We start from the raw sequence: 11,545 nt of genomic DNA, 5'->3' as shown, positions 1-11,545 counted from the left end.
CTGGCCACTGTGATGCCTGTTACAGTTGTTACACCTTGGAAGGTTCCCTCGATAACCACCCTGCCTGTGACTGCCCGAAGATTGCTGACTAGGGCTCTGATAGTTGTCAGTCTTTCGCTGCTGCACCTGAGACTGAACTGAAGCTGAACCTTTGCTGGAATCCCCCTCCCATTTTCTCTTGTTGTCACTAGGGGTAGCAGGAGTAGCAGAAGTGGTAACGGTAGCAGTAGCGCTGATGCGCTTAGGCAGCCTGTCTTGTTCCACTGCCTGATCCGTGAGGCGATGAGCAAGGCGTTGAATAGCCTGGATATTGTCAAGATTAGCCGATGTCACATGGCTCTGAATTTCTGGTGCCAACCCTTTGAGATACAACTCAATACGTCTAATAGAAGGGTCCACTGTCACACCCCCATTTCCACGTGTCACCGGTGGGCCCGGTGTGGGGTACAGTGACGTAGTTGGCATCGTCATAGACAATCAACACAATATAATAATGCACAGCGGAAGCAGAAATAGATTCATTTCAACTTTACATAAACGTAATATTTAATACCACAAGTAGTTGAAACGGATCCACAGGCGGATCAAATAAAATAAGATAAATGTTCAACAGACTTTAGACGCCTAGAACTTGCAAGATTCCTTACTAACGCCCTGAGCAGCTTCCAGCCTATTACGTACTTGTACCTGTCACTTAGACTTTGGAAAATACGTCAGTTTTCACTGGTAAATACACTCAACTGACTCATTTGAAAAGAGTTTATGAAAATTGATTTAGGCGCACAAGGCACAAAACTATATTGACACTTGATTAACATGCACAAGGCAATATTAATCTTTTATACTTGGGACAAACTATATCTCATGTTATCAGTTTTACATAACTTGCTCTACATACGGGGCCCGGTCCTATGCCGGTTCAAGATTAACCGACACACCACTATTCCCTTATTGGAAATCCCATATTGGGTATAATCAAGTAATAAGCATAAAGCATCTGTCAGGTGTATGCCTACACCCCGTGCTTAGGTCGTGGCCATTTGCAATTAATGAGTCAAGGATATCCAGGACACGGTCGCATTAACCCCCAATGTTTCAGTCAAGCAATACGAATTAAAACAGGTTATTTGAATTTCCCGACACATTGGTCTTCGAATCCCATACCTGACCATGCGGTATTTATATTACCGTATCCCAAGCCCGTAATAGGGAAAATAAGTTAAGAGTATTTACCTGAGCTAGCTCCTGTCTTAAATAGCAAGAATTATAATAACTCAGCCGTATTCACTTAAGTAAGCGTAGGTACAATTTACCGGAAGGCTCTAGTCTGGAACGATGGTATAAATAACCAATTAGAATACTAACGGGTCTTTAATTAAGCATAAGCTTAGACCGGTTAGTTTTAAGGAAATATACGGTTCAAGCGCACGATTAAGCGAAGACCGGATAGAACGTTATTTAGACCCGACAAGTTTGAATACTTGTATAATATGGGTATACAAAATACATTCTGGATTTTGAGACAAAAATGATAACGTTTGACCCGTTTCGGTCAATTTACACAAACTAGTTACGTAAACCGAACCGAACGCGAAAAGGGCGATACGGGTAGACAAATGATTCAAATGCAAGTTCCCTGATATAATATGCTTTAAATATGATATAATATCAGTAAGTTATGTTCTATATTGCCCGGAATAATTTTAAACTCAATTTATGCCTTAGAAGGGCATTTTGGTCTTTAAAAGATAATAAAAGAGTAAAATTAGAAATCTGAGTTTCGGGTCTGGTTCATACAGTAAATATACTTAATATAACATATTATATCAGTAGGGTATGACCCATATACCAAATTTATCATTTAAAACCAACTATGCACCGTAGGGGTATTTTAGTAATTTCACAAGGGCTAAAACTGCCAAAAACTGGAAATCTGAGATCATATACTTATACTTACTGTTATTATATGAAAATATGCTAATTACATCAGTAGGTATAAGTCTTACATGTTTAAAACAAGTATAACGCTTACTATGCGCTTAAGACGCTAAATATGCGATTTAAGGGCGTTTTCGGGTTTTCAAATAAAATCTGAGATTTTTATATTTCCAGAATACTTAAAATAATTCATTCATCATATAAAATCAGTAGAAAAAGGTTTCGGGTCAAAAGGATGTGTAAAACTCATTTTATGGCTAAAACGGTCAAAACCGACATAAGCCGAAATGACTAGGCGATCTAGGATCCGTTCAGCCAAAAATTAATTAAAAATCATCAAAATTCCCAGAATATTATATTACTTCTGTTGGTAAAAAGTTTTGCATCCAACCGTGGCCAGAAATAGGTTATACGCGAAAAGGGCCGTTTATGTAAATTTATAATATAGTTTTACGCTAATGGCCATAACTCAAAATCTGGACCACCAACTGATCCGAAATTTTCGGTGCAAGTTTATATATTAGAAATAAAGATTTCTACTCTTTCACTTTTCTAAAAATCACGTTTTATATCAAAAAGGGCAAAATAGTCAACTTTTAAGCATAATCGGAAACATGCAAATGAATCGGCTAAGTATAGACTCAAGCAACAAAATTCCAGAGAGTTTTACCAAAATAAAAATGGTCAAAAATACTTTCCAATACAGATCTCGAATATGCATGTATGAATCCGAATCGATAGCCTACGGAATAATCGTTTTACAAGACTTTCGGTTCCGATTCGTGGCTATACTATAGATTGTCAAGTTGATGATGATTAAAACACATTCTTATATGCATTACAAGTTATTTATGATGATCAATCAGGTTGCATGTCATCTATATCATTAATCATGTCATTTTTCACAAAAATCGCTTATGTTGACTTTTTAGAAATAGGTTTGACTCGACATTTATCATGCATGTAGTGGGATTCAGATAGTGCCCTTTAGAGGGTTTGTTTCCCACATAAATACCAATCTATAACAAGTTTCAATTCGAGAAATGACTGAAAGAAATCCGTTTAATCGGAAAGTCAAAGGTTATGAACACCCAGTTTGACTTTTGCTAATAATCAAAGCAAAAACGGATTATAGAACGAATTGAAGCTTACAAGAGTCCTATAGAGGTCTAGTGAACACTAGAAGTCGGCCTTGATGATCAGATTTCCTCCAGAAAGCTTGCTTGAAAGTTCTTGGTAGAGAGCTTCTTGTTCTTTAATTGTAAATGATCAAAAATGTGGTCAATTTGGATTTAAAGCTGAGATTTTTAGGTTTACTGTAGTCATAGCCATGCAAGGAATGTTATTGGGTAAATTGGAGGTGCAAATGAGCTGTATGGCACTTGAAATCGGACCCAAATCAACCCAAACGAATTTTCTGGTCGCTGGCAGCCCCACGCGGCCCGCTTGGGCTTTACCAGGCGGGTCGCCTGACCCTGGTTCAGCCAAAACAAGTTTTAAACTTGACAGCTTTGGCCCCTGGACTTGTACGCGATGTTTCGGCTACTTTTCTCGACCCGTAAACCCCCAAACTTGGTTTTTAAGAACCTTAGGACTTTTACCAACATGGTAATATCCTCGGATAACTTTGCGCTCAACCGAAAAGCCCTGAAATTCGACGTTGACGCTTTTAGTCCTTCAAGTACGGTTTTGGCCATAACTTTCTCATACGTTGACGAAACTTCATGAAATTTTAACCACATATTCTAGTGAGTATATTTTAGCTATACAAAGCTTCGGGTCTGCCAAAAGTTCACTCAGAGGTATAAATTAAACATGTTGACACTTTTGGCCCCTATAGTTTACAATACTTCACTTTTGTGCAATTTCCGCGTCGTATGATCCATGAACCATCCGTTTAAGGTTATAAACATTATGTGGGGTTATCATAGAGTCTATTTATCCATTGTTGACACTTTGGACCCTTACGTTCCATAGTTTTCACAGTTTGTCACTTTTAGTCCCTCTAAAGTATGTTTTCACATAACGGAACCTTATGACACGTGTCAAGACATTATTGGACGAAATTTTTCGAGGTGTTACATCCACCATAGTTGGACACAGAACTGCCAGCTCGTTTGACCTTTTAGTATAAGCTTCGATTTCCGACCCAGTCATCTTCAAATGAAAGAACTCCACTTCTAACTTGTGGATGTCGTCACGTGTGCAGTATTCCCGTTTAATCAGCTCCTTGAAATCATTCCAGGGAGTGGCGTTTGCAGCTGCCAATCCCAAAAGTTGGACTTGCGCATTCCACCAAGTTAGCGCAATCCCTTCTAAAGTACCAGTGGCGTATTTCACCCTGCGAGCCTCAGGGCATTCACACATCTCAAATACCAACTCGAGCTTTTTGAACCAATGGAGGAGTCCCACTGTTCCCTCCGTGCCACTGAACGTGTTTGGACGACAGTCCATGAAATTCTTGAAAGTGTAAACAGGTTGCTGAGCTGGTTGATCTAATGCGTAAGAATAGGACAAGGTTAAACACAAGAGTTGGTTTAGGAATGTAGGATCTAAAGATCCTAGTATGAGTTATGACTGCAGGGTATACCTCCTGCGTTTGCAGCTGCAAGTGCCGCAACAACTTGTTCGTTGATAAGAGCCGTCAACTGGGCTTGTGTCAAGTTAATACGTCCAGCCATGATCTTCATAGCAAATGTAACATAAGTGAGAGAGATTCGCGAATAGTGCGATGACAGAAGAGTGTAAGCACACAAGTGTTCTCAAGCAATAACAAATAGTGAGCAATGTAATCTAAGCATACCACGAGCAAGTTCTATGTAATTCTAACAAGTAGGCAATAAACATAAACCTTATTACCTAGGATGTTGAGTCTTGCACGTGGAGCGAGGCGTCGTTGTGGATCGTTGAGCACTGTACTGGTTGTAGTCTGGTTTTAATAAAAACGTTTTCCCCATATTAAAACCAAGTTCTCTATAACCAATGGCTCTGATACCAATCTGTCACACCCCCAAAATCCACATGCGGAGTATCACCGCTTGGGAGCGTGACTGGCCAGGATCAAGCCACCAATCATATTGAACAATGTAAATAGTAAAAGTAAATGTAATTAAACCAAACCATTCCATATGAAAGGTGTTAAAAACATAAGTATAAATTCAACGTATAGCGGAAGCAAATGTGTAAAAGCCCATTATGAATAAAGTATGTAATGTCATAATGTTTAAATCAAGCATTCACGATCCTTGTCCACAACGACCGCGCCTCCCTGTGCAAGCTCCATGTATACCTAACGACCTGCAAGGCATGTAACAGAGAGTCAACAACTAGTTGAGCGAGTTCACAGAAAGTAAATGCGTAATAGTAAGTTCGTTTGTAACGTGTGGCTCTACTGGGCCGATAGTATGTTCTATTGGTGGGGGCTTGCCATGTTGCATATACACTAGACTATTTGTAACCATAAGTGTTCTCCTTAACCCGAGAACAGTAATACGTACAAAGTTTACGTAGGTTTTACGTAAGTGTCCTTCACAACCGAGGACAGGGGTACGCAGGGGTTTACGTAGGTTTTACGTAAGTGCCTGACACAACCGAGGCAGCAGTGAGTATAAGTTCACGTAGGTTTTACGTGAGTGTCCTTCGCAACCTGAGGACAGTGATGAGTACAAGTATACGTAGGTTTTACGTATGTGTCCTGCACAACCGAGGACGATGGTAGATAGTCTAGTAACAGTGTAAGTACAAATCTATTCAATCTCATTCCTTTAATCCCATTCCCAAACCCCGGGAATCCCATGCCTTGGTAAGAGTGTGAACTCACCTTGGTTTGCTCGGTATGCTAAACTATGTGCTCGTAAACAATCAATCAATCAATCAAGGCCTAAGGTAATGCATTGACACACGGTCAGTTCATGTTGGTTAAGTTTCACATACATTCTATGTCACAAAGTGCTTGACAGTTAATCTCATGTATCGTACAAGCAGTTAATCAATTTCATGTCTTTCATACTTCACATCAGAGTCTTTCACAGTTTATTCTAATATCAACATCAAATAACACACTTAATCAGGGTTAACACACTTAACTGAATTAACAAATTCAGGCCAACAAGCATTCACAAAGTTCGGATCATGAACATCTTATAAAGAGTCGGACCATTACTCCTTGTTAAACTCGGACCCCTTTAACTCCTTCACAAATTCGGATCCCCCTCATAACCTTGTAAAAGTCGGACCATGTTTAATGTATGAAAGTCGGACCATGTTTATGTAAGAAAGTCGGATCATGCTTCACAACAAAAGTCGGACCATTATTAACATACAAAAGTCGGACAAAGCACTTTATAATAAAAAAAGTCGGACAAGCATCTTATGCTAAAAAGTCGGACATCACACACATTAACACAAAGTTCGGACCAAGTCCCTTAAACCAAAACTCGGACCACCCTATTACAAGCAAAACTCGGACAACCATCTTCACCATGAAACTCGGACTGGACTCCCCTCTTAAAAACTCGGACCGAACATGTAAATTAGTAAAATTCGGACCCTTGTGTGCACAAATGTCGGACTAGGCTTCTTAGCCTAAAACTCGGACATCTTGTGTCCTTTATAAAATTCGGACATGGCATGCCTTATAAAACTCAGACTACTTCAATCAACAAAAGTCGGACAACATGCAAGATCAAACATCGGGCAAACCATCAATCATATGAACATTCAACTACAGTGCAACAGTTACGTTTTTGTTTTCTTACGATCAGGAAACCCTAATTCATTCATGTGCATTGCAGTAATCCAATTATCAATCAATCATTCTAACATATCTTGTATCATAACATCAGGCAAATGATTACACACTGATCAAAATCATTTCACAATAATCAGAATTCAATCAATAACACAGAACTATTATGTGAAGAACTAGGGTTTACATGAACCACATAATCAAGGATTAATAACAACAAACAATCATTAAACAATTACCTTGGATTGATTCTAGATAGAGAGAGAGGAATCAAGAGTGATGAAGAGCTTGTGCCAAGAAGATGATTGTAGAGAGAATTGTAGAGGAATGGTGAAAGTACATATGATGATTGTGAGAATGATTAGTGAAGTAGATTAGGGTTAAGGGTTTTGTTTTATGTTCACAATTAACACTAAACACCCTTAAGTATTATCTATTACATACTACATGCACAAGACATAGAATTTACAGTTTCATCACCAAATTCATATATTTATCAATTCATTCGTGAAACTTTACCAATCAAAACGTATACAGTTACAAAGCAAACAATTGTATAAGTAAGCAATTAAACAAACAGTTAACGTGCAATAAATGCGAAAGTGGAATCTTGGAAACTCGAGTTGTCACATATAACCTCGGAAGGTTATTCCCTATACAACTATGTTCACCTAATGTGTTTGGTCGGATCCTAATGATCGACCAATTGGGTCGGGTTCGAAAGTATAAGCGATTGTTTAGATCGCTAACCTTACGACCCTATATAAGCACAAATCTAAAAAGTGACGAGTTAAACATGTTAAAACATGTTTAACGGGGTTTGAAAACAGGTTTGGTATCAAGACAAAGGGTCTTGATACCCAAAAGTAGGTTGGTTACAAAATACGCAAGTATACGCATTTTGGCTGAAACTACGACTCGTCACTGAGCCTAGATAACGTGGTAATCAGTAGGTATAGTCACTAGGGACTATAACCATCGTGATTACGCTCACGTTATGAATTTCAAATGAACTTCGCATTGACCGTAAACTGGTTAATGCAGAAAGTCAAACAAAGTTTGACTTTAACGCTAAAACGTAAAAGAACGAAAGAATACTTACAACGGGTCCAAGAACGGAAGCTTTGCTCCGATTACTCTCAGGTATGAAGTAGATACTTCAACTTAGAGAGATGAAATCAGATTCAAAGGTGTGAGTTGCAACAAATGTATGGGGGTATTTATAGATTTCATGGAACCGTTAAGATCGTTCGTCGAATAACGTGCTTTAATCTCAACCGTACACATGTGCCCATGGTTTGGTAAAACCATGGGAGCCCCTAGAATGGCCCATAGATTGATAAATACCATTGAATACCAGCCCATGGTTTTGCAAAACCATGGGCTAAAACCATTAACACTTCAAAATTGGACTAGGTTCATTGAATCTGGTCAGAAATTTCAAAAATGGTCCATGCACTTGTAAAACTTGATTTTTGGCACTTTTTAGCCCCGTTAACCCCATTTCAAAGCTCTAAAATGATGTTAAAGTATAGGGAACTTAAAATATGCTCAAAAACATCTCGGATGTCGGTTCGTTTGGTCGTACGGTTGCGTTGTTCGGTTAATTACGACGGAAGTCGTAACGAACGCAAAAACGATCCAAATTAAGCGACAAATGGAATTTTATCATGCCGATCACTAAAATAAAATATTTTAATGATCACATAAATTTTTTGGATGTCTGGATGTATTCAGAATGTAAGATATGCGCGAAAATGCAAACTTATGCACTTTTTGACGCTTTTAGTCCCTGAATGAGCATAAAGTTTATTTTAGCACACCGAACCCCTCAAAGCCTATTTCTAAGCTATGTAAAGGATATTTAGGGTGTGTTTAACTTATGATCAAGTTCCGAAATGTCCGTTACAGTACGAATCGACATACTTTCGCAGTTTGTCGAATTTAGTCCCTGTAAGCGAATAAACTTGATTTCGGCACACCAAACCTTCCAAAACTTATTTCTAAGTTATGTATAGGTTACTTAAGGTATGTTAAGCCTATGTCACTATTCTGGAGTGTTTGTTGCATTAAACTGGTTATATTTACGCATCAGTGCGCGTATAACCTTCCAGAAAGCGATTTAAAGCCCGAAATCGAACAAGAATTGATATGTGCAAATGATACACATATTTATACAAATTCCAAGTATGAAATACAATATTTCATTGGTTTGGTATTTGTTTGATGGTTGAAGTGACACAGGTGTAACAGTCTCCCCTACTTCAGGAAATTTCATCCCGAAATTTATCTAGAGGAAACTTGTGAGAGCTTGAAACATGAAGTTGAAAAGATCAAACAACACTGGTTAGAGTCCTAAACTTCTAGTAATTTTAAATAACATCATTCTTACAATGTAGGAGGGACACTTATATATAAGTATAATAAGCGTTATTGGTGCGTCCATCGTACCTCCATTACATTGTTCTCATTTCGTTATTGTTGCCACTATCGGTTCTTACACATAATAAGTCTTACTGGGTTCCTGTGCACTGAACTTCGTAATTATGTATGCATCCATAATTACGTAATTCCTTGCATAGTCACGTAGTGCATCTTATAATGTGTAGGGGAAGAAAATAATGAACGAACTTGTGATGATTGTGACTAGACCACAATAGGGTCCTTTTAATTAAATCAATAAATGATTTAAATAGACTACCAAGGAGTATGTTCAGCTATAGCATCACATGTCATTCTTAACCAGATTCTGAATCAATCTTTTGACTTAGACCACTTAAAGGGGTCTCTTTTTGAATCATGGAATGGTACTATATAATCCAAGGGTCTTGACTATCACATAGAAGCCCAATAAGGATTTAAGGTAGTACCTTTTTGAATATCCTACTACGAATCCCTCATATGAAGATATGAAAGATTCTACGAGGATTTGGATAACGAATATCTAGAGTATACAAAAAACACAAAATGCATAAAAGAAAATACAAAATGCATAAACACATAGTCACATAACCACAAAATTGTTTATCTTGATCTTTAATTTGTTATCATTTTGTTAATTTGTTTTGTTAATTGCGCACATGCATTTAAAGCACACTAGGAATCCATTCCATGGATTTCATTTGGTACTTTAAACATGATCAAGAATCTAACTATGAAGATAGAAAGATCTTAAAGAGAAAATTCGATTCCGATTATAAGGAATCGAAATGTTCGAATTAAGGTACACAAGGAATCCAATTAAGGACTCTGATTTGAACAATAAACATCCACCAGGATCTAATTGTGAAGGCAAGGAGATCCCATATGGACTTTGGGAATTGAAAAGCGGGAGGCGTTTCAAAACCTTGCACTAGACGTGCTGAAGTCAAAACATGAGGTAATTATGTATCACTCATGAAGTTAAGACGCTAGATATGCCAAGGTGACATATGAAGCAGAATTGAAGGTTAAGTCAATGTATGAAAAAAAAATGTTTTTGAAAACTATGCATAGGGTTTCTTTTAGAAATGTGTTTAATGTTTTTGAAACCTTATATATAATACTTTTGAAATCATAAAGTAGGTGTATTAGGTTAGTATATTTATATAAAAAAATTGTTTTAAAATCATGCGAGATGAATTTTGAAATTATGTATAAGGTTTTTGAAAACATGAATGACGATTTTGAAATCATGCACTTGATATAAGTAATTATGCCGTATTAATAACATTTTGAAATCATGAAGGTTGTTTTTAAAAACATAGACAATGTTTTTGAAATCATGCATTTGATAGGTTAAGTAAATACACTATATTAAAAATGTTTTCGAACTATATACAAAATGTTTTTGAAATCATGAAGGTTGTTTTGAAAACTTATGTTATGCATGTTGAAAAATCAGAACGTAATGGGTATGAGATTTGAAAATACCCTTAGTTATCTAACCAAGGATTCAAAGGCACAGATGTGCAAAAGCACGATTACTCATAATGTCACTTTATTTCCTGTACTTTGTTTCTTAGAACGAAATGAGTACCTTAGAATTTTGAGGAAATTATGAGCGATCACTTGAATGGGAGAACTACAAGAGTAGTTTGTAAGAACGCAGTTCCTTGTCGTAGGTATCATAGGGGAATGCCATACACACATGTAACTACACTTGTATATCAGAATTGCGAACAACAATTTATTTATGAACAAAACTGATTGTTTCACATTACAAGAAAAACAAAGAAACAAAAGCATAAGATTAAAACAGCAACATCTTATACTCAGCCAAATGCTCATCCGTGGGTCAGATTTGCATTGACAATCTTTGTTCACTTGTTCCTGAAATAGCTCGTCTCGTCGTAGTTGTACCAAGTACCAGATGGTAAACGAGCTGGAGCAGGGTCGACTTGGGGTTGGTTTGGACCTTGGATTGGGTTGAATTGACAAGCATTTGCCAGGTGACCGAGTCGTCCACATGATACACACAGACGACACTATAGGTAAGCTCGGTGAGGTGCATTACACTTGTTGCACATTAGTGCAGTACCGGCATAAGGTTTCCTAGCAGGAGGTTGAGCAGCAGCAAGGTTTATAGCAGCTTTGTTTTGGGTAGCAAAGCGGCATATGTTAACCAAATGTCCCCACCGTCCACAGTAGGTACATTTGAAGCAGGGTATGAGGTTTGAATGATGACGGTTGCATCGTTTGCACCATGGGGCAGTTCCTAAGTACGGCTTCCTAGCTGGTGGCATTGCCACTTGGCTAGGTCCCGCTTGATTTGGTGCACCCGCTGCGGGTTTCCTTGAAGCCTTACGCTTCCTTGATTTTGGTGCAGGCTTGACTTCTGCTTCCTTCGGTGACTCTTGAGTGGTTTCATTGTTGAGACGA

The sequence above is a fragment of the Helianthus annuus genome, chromosome 17 (genome assembly GCF_002127325.2).
Source record: "Helianthus annuus cultivar XRQ/B chromosome 17, HanXRQr2.0-SUNRISE, whole genome shotgun sequence".
NCBI lineage: Eukaryota > Viridiplantae > Streptophyta > Magnoliopsida > Asterales > Asteraceae > Helianthus > Helianthus annuus.
Note: the sequence above shows the minus strand (reverse complement) of the source record.